Source organism: Coregonus clupeaformis, unplaced genomic scaffold (assembly GCF_020615455.1).
Source record: "Coregonus clupeaformis isolate EN_2021a unplaced genomic scaffold, ASM2061545v1 scaf2544, whole genome shotgun sequence".
NCBI lineage: Eukaryota > Metazoa > Chordata > Actinopteri > Salmoniformes > Salmonidae > Coregonus > Coregonus clupeaformis.
The window spans coordinates 19,277-25,380 of record NW_025535998.1 but is presented as its reverse complement, the minus strand read 5'-3'; the positions used below and the strand labels follow the sequence as shown (position 1 = coordinate 25,380).

General features: G+C 47.2%; 1 non-coding gene across 1 annotated transcript; it reads left to right on the top strand.

Moving 5' to 3' along the window:
• The first annotated feature begins 2,840 nt into the window (after positions 1 to 2,840).
• LOC121544003 lies at positions 2,841 to 2,895 on the top strand. Its single transcript, XR_006660323.1, has one exon. It is a non-coding gene; the product is annotated as a U7 small nuclear RNA (small nuclear RNA).
• The last annotated feature ends 3,209 nt before the right edge of the window (positions 2,896 to 6,104 follow it).

Below are 6,104 nucleotides of genomic sequence, written 5' to 3'. Positions count from 1 at the left end.
TCAGATATTTAATTGAATGGAGTCTTCAGATGTATTTTGGAGAGAGAGCCAGGCGAGAGAGAAAGAGAGAGAGAGAGAGATAGCTTGACCTTCAAAGCCTAATTGATAGGCGTTTCATGGAGCTTGTTTGAGCTGTGCGTGGTCCCTGTTGTTCGGCAGAGCCTTACAACTCCAGCAAAAGTACAAAGTCAAGTGCAGGTAGGGAAGGGAGGCGGGCCCCTAGTGGCTCCGGCCAATCAATAACTGCTAGCCCCTGCTAACGAGAGCTGCAGTCACTCTCAGGATCTCACAGGCAGGCCCCATTAACACAGGCAGGCCGCGGCACAAATTACACCCTATTCCCCTTTATAGTGCACTTATTTTAACCAGGTCCTCGTAGGGCCTCTCGTTAAAAAGTAGTGCGCTATATAGGGAAGCCCACAGACTGCAGTGCAGGCCGGAGCAGATCAGGGTCTAATTCACAGTGCTGCCCCGGGCTCATTAAATAGGAGAAATACAAGCCAAAAGCAGCATTACTGAATAGACCACAGAATAACTGATGCTGGGGTTCAGCTGGAAAAATCCAACTGTAGAGGTACATATACAAGATGGTGTGAGGTGCTTGATTCATTAGGAGAAACCTGAGTTAACAAACAAGGAAAGATAGATCAAAACAGAACCAGCCCTCGCAGTGCTTTAGCTCTCTCTCTCTCTCCCTCGCGCTCTCTCTCTCTCTCTCTCTCCTCTCTTTCTTTCTTTCTCTCTCTCTCTCTCTCTCTCTCTCTCTCTCTCTCTCTCTCTCTCTCTCTCTCTCTCTCTCTCTCCTCTCTTTCTTTCTTTTTTTTCTCTCTCTCTCTCTCTCTCTCTCTCTCGCTCTCCTCTCTTTCTCTCGCTCTCCTCTCTCTCGCTCTCTCTCTCTCTCTCTCTCTCTCTCTCTCTCTCTCTCTCTCTCCTCTCTTTCTTTCTTTCTTTTTCTCTCTCTCTCTCTCTCTCGCTCTCTCTCTCTCTCTCTCTCTCTCTCTCTCTCTCTCTCTCTCTCTCTCTCTCTCTCTCTCTCTCTCTCTCTCTCTCTCTCTCTCTCTCTCTCTCTCTCTCTCTCTCTCTCTCTCTCTCTCTCTCTCTTCCTCTCCCTCTCTCAGCTCAGTCTCACTCCATCTTGCTCCTCTGCTGTCTGTTCCTTACATTTCTCTCCCTCCCCTGTTTATTCTACCTTTCAGAATTTTACCCCTGAATTTGGATGTTTCCAAAATGAGGATATGCAGTACGGGACGGTGACCTAAAAACACATGAATTCCAATTCCAATACCTATTTCCTTAGCGTCTACAAAGCAGATTGGTAAAAAGCTGCGGCTTAGAGTCTGTCTCTGAGCTGTGAGGCTGAGCGAGCGGGGCGGTGTGGTGGTGACAGGGGCGAGCTTTAATGGGAGGAAGCCACGGCCTTATTGTCTTTGAAAGAGATTGAATTAGACCCTCACTCCCCTCCTCCTCGCCACTTCTCCCTCCGGGGGGGGGGCCTCCTGCTGCACCTCCTGTGAAGCCAGAGAGCCAGTAAGGCATCAGCAGCATCAGCGGCCTTGGACACACAGAGAGGCTTTCTGAAGGATCATGTATGGAGATCAACAGCTAAGCAGCTAATTTTGTGTACTTATGGGAGCAAGCGATTGAGCACAGCGGCCCACTCCTGAGATCCCCCAGAGGTGAGGATGAAAGGGAGCGAGGGCGTCCAGATCTTAGGCTGTTTCTGCCATTAATGCTGATCTCTGAAATTAAAGATTTATACCACTTGATAAAGCTCACTGCCTGCTTGCTGCTGCACACACCGAGCGACCGACCAGGATAAAGAGGGGATGGAGAGGAGGAGGAGAGAGGAGGGAGGGGAGGGAGAGAGGAGGGAGTGGAGAGAGGAGGGAGGGAGGAGGGAGAGTAGGGAGGGAGGAGGGAGGGAGGAGGGAGAGAGTAGGGAGAGAGGAGGGAGGGAGGAGGGAGAGAGTAGGGAGAGAGGAGGGAGAGAGGAGGGAGGGAGGAGGGAGAGAGGAGGGAGGGAGGAGGGAGGGAGGAGGGAGAGAGGAGGGAGGGAGGATGGAGAGAGGAGGGAGAGAGTAGGGAGAGAGGAGGGAGGGAGGATGGAGGGCTTTAGCTCCTTTAAGGCTGTTCTTTCTTTAAAGTATCTGAAGAGGAAAAGGGAAAGAAGTGACTGAACCACTGTTTAACTCATTGGAATCTCCTGAATAAGTTTCCCACTGAATGATGTTTAATTTGAGAAATGACTGATATTCCTGACCAACACTTTGATAGGAAACTAAAAGGATGCCCTGCTCTTCAGGACGGGAGCAGATTTAGGCTAAATGTCACAAGGTGGAAAAGTGCCAGGTTCTTAGGATCTGGGTTGAGCAGGCAGATTGAAGTAGAGACAAACACAAAAACATCTATTTTTCTAAGGCATGGTTCCCTCCATAAAACAACGGCAATCAAGTTTTAGCACATTCCGGCGTGATCGTGATTTTAGAATTCTGTAGTAAACTGTAGTATACTATACTACACACTGGCATACTTAGTATATAATTGTGTAGTATACTGCAGAATACTATAGTAAATACTACAGTATTATCCACAAAAAAACTATGTAGTAAATACTACAGAAATGTAGGCAAAAACACTGCAGTCCGCAAAAACGTTATATATTTTTTAAACTATAGTGTTTATTTGGCATATACCATGCCCATTCTCCTCCCCCATATCACAATTTGTGCCAAGTATAGACAATATATTGTGTTCCCTATGGTTATAGAAAAGAGCAGAAGCTCTGAACTCTGCTTTCAGAAGCCAGCCAGACCTACTTACCTACCTACCTACAGGTTATGTAACATTTGCTCTTGTAGTATTTCTCCAGTAGGTTTTCTGGAGGAGAAAGCCTCCACTTCTATGTCAAAGATAATAAAACCAAAACACTTTAGTAAATACTACAGTAATGTCCCCAAAAACACTACAGTAAATACTACAATATACTTCAGTCCACAAAAAACACTACAGTGAATACTACAGTAAAGTCCATGAAAACACTACAATAAATACTATAGCATTCCTACCGTGGTATAAACTACAGTATTGTTTCATGTGGGTAACTCCATTAGCCATGTGCTCTCAACAAACGAAGCCATACGTTTAACTTGATATCACTAACTCTAACCCTTACTCCATTAGCCATGTGCTCTCAACAAACGAAGCCATACGTTTAACTTGATATTACTAACTCTAACCCTTACTCCATTAGCCATGTGCTCTCAACAAACGAAGCCATACGTTTAACTTGATATTACTAACTCTAACCCTTACTCCATTAGCCATGTGCTCTCAACAAACGAAGCCATACGTTTAACTTGATATTACTAACTCTAACTCTAACCCTTACTCCTTACTATTTTACTCCATTAGCCATGTGCTCTCAACAAACGAAGCCATCACATGCTCTCCAACAAAGATCCACCATGCCTCCGGACTGCATCGCTTCCTGTGGGTGGCCGCCAAGAACACAAAAAGAGTGGGGTGTAGAGGTAGACTCAGTGAAATGACGTTGTCACGAGCAGCTCCGCAGATATTGCGATGAGCGAGATGCAAGACTTCGCTCCCATACAGTCACACACAGTATCTGTGCGCCATGTGCATGGGGTTCACGTCACGCTGTTAGAGCGCGGTAGGTACGGGACCAAAACAAAGAAGCTTAGCCTCGCGCTTCAACGCTCTTAGTTGTTGCAGAAATTGACCCACTATGATGTTTACTTTGTGCCCCTACAGTACGTAATATCGCTGAGTCTACCTTTAATCACAAGTAGGGAACATACAATTAATGCTTCCTGCATTAAGGTAATTAGTCACACCTGTCAGTCTGTCAACACAATTTAAATTTGAATAAAGAAGGCCTATATCATAAGCCAGAAGATGAAATGAATAGAATTAGAATCAAGGATGGACATTTTTCTTTGGCATCACCATTCAAGAATTTTAAAGATTGCATGCACATCATATGCAATAAAAACAGTCATCCTAGCACACAGCAAACTGGAAGATGGTTTAAAACTAGGAGAAGGGTCCAGTCCCATCTTTCAGACCAGACCACTGGAACGGAGGAGGGTCCAGTCCCATCTTTCAGACCAGAACACTGGAACGGAGGAGGGTCCAGTCCCATCTTTCAGACCAGACCACTGGAACGGAGGAGGGTCCAGTCCCATCTTTCAGACCAGACCACTGGAACGGAGGAGGGTCCAGTCCCATCTTTCAGACCAGACCACTGGAACGGAGGAGGGTCCAGTCCCATCTTTCAGACCAGACCACTGGAACGGAGGAGGGTCCAGTCCCATCTTTCAGACCAGACCACTGGAACGGAGGAGGGTCCAGTCCCATCTTTCAGACCAGAACACACTGGAACGGAGGAGGGTCCAGTCCCATCTTTCAGACCAGAACACTGGAACGGAGGAGGGTCCAGTCCCATCTTTCAGACCAGAACACACTGGAACGGAGGAGGGTCCAGTCCCATCTTTCAGACCAGAACACTGGAACGGAGGAGGGTCCAGTCCCATCTTTCAGACCAGACCACTCTGGAACGGAGGAGGGTCCAGTCCCATCTTTCAGACCAGAACACTGGAACGGGAGGAGGGTCCAGTCCCATCTTTCAGACCAGAACACTCTGGAACGGAGGAGGGTCCAGTCCCATCTTTCAGACCAGAACACTGGAACGGAGGAGGGTCCAGTCCCATCTTTCAGACCAGACCATTCTGGAACGGAGGAGGGTCCAGTCCCATCTTTCAGACCAGAACACTCTGGAACGGAGGAGGGTCCAGTCCCATCTTTCAGACCAGACCACTGGAACGGAGGAGGGTCCAGTCCCATCTTTCAGACCAGAACACTCTGGAACGGAGGAGGGTCCAGTCCCATCTTTCAGACCAGAACACTGGAACGGAGGAGGGTCCAGTCCCATCTTTCAGACCAGACCATTCTGGAACGGAGGAGGGTCCAGTCCCATCTTTCAGACCAGAACACTGGAACGGAGGAGGGTCCAGTCCCATCTTTCAAACCAGACCATTCTGGAACGGAGGAGGGTCCAGTCCCATCTTTCAGACCAGAACACTGGAACGTGGTAGTTGTTGTGATTTTACTCCAAGTCATTAATCACCTGGAGTTCAGCTTTGTGACGACGCAGGTTCCATTCCTCTTCAACGCTCTCCATTTTGTCAAAAAGATGCCATGTTGTTAATCTCAACCTACTTTTCAATCTTATTTCTTCATCAACTAAAATTCTGACTGCTGTCAAGTGTTTTGCCTCCAGGGTTGTCTAATCAGGGTGACATTATTATGCATATCAAACAAATAACGGCCCCAAAAAAACATCTAAATTACTCATGAAGCTGCTGCTATGGGTCTAACACTCATTGTTTTATTCATATTATTTCTTCATAGTCTTTCCATCAGAATGGGAGCAGGCTGTACCCAGGGACGTCCTCAGTGCAGGCCCTACGGATCAACGACAACACATGAATCAACACAGTCTTATTAATAACAGCGACCTTGATATTCCAGATTTGGTTTATAGCCTGCCAATCAAATACATAAAATATGCCCCATTTTAAGCAGTATATTATATAGTGTGGATACTGGAACAGAGCCAATAGGGTTGGAGAGTGAGTGAGGGAGTGAGCGTTGACGAGTGGTCACTTTGAAACGAGCGACGGGCCATCGGCCTCTGACATCGATCAAAGGTTCCATCGGCCAGTAAGGTTCAACCAATCCCCGTTAGTGGTGGTCGTCCGGGGTGGTGGGTGGACATCGACGGGGGGAGGAAGGGGGAGGCGAGATGACACTGTTCTTTGTGTGTGTGAGAGAGAGGCGATCCTTCAATGTTTAATCAAAGCTAAATCTGGCACATCGTTAGTTAGTTTTTCACCGACCACAGGTCTCTCTCTCTCTCTCTCTCTCTCTCTCTCTCTCTCTCTCTCTCTCTCTCTCTCTCTCTCTCTCTCTCTCTCTCTCTCTCTCTCTCTCTCTCTCTCTCTCTCTCTCTCTCATAACACTAACCCCATAGCCAATAACACTATAACACTAACCCCATAGCCAATAACACTATAACACTAACC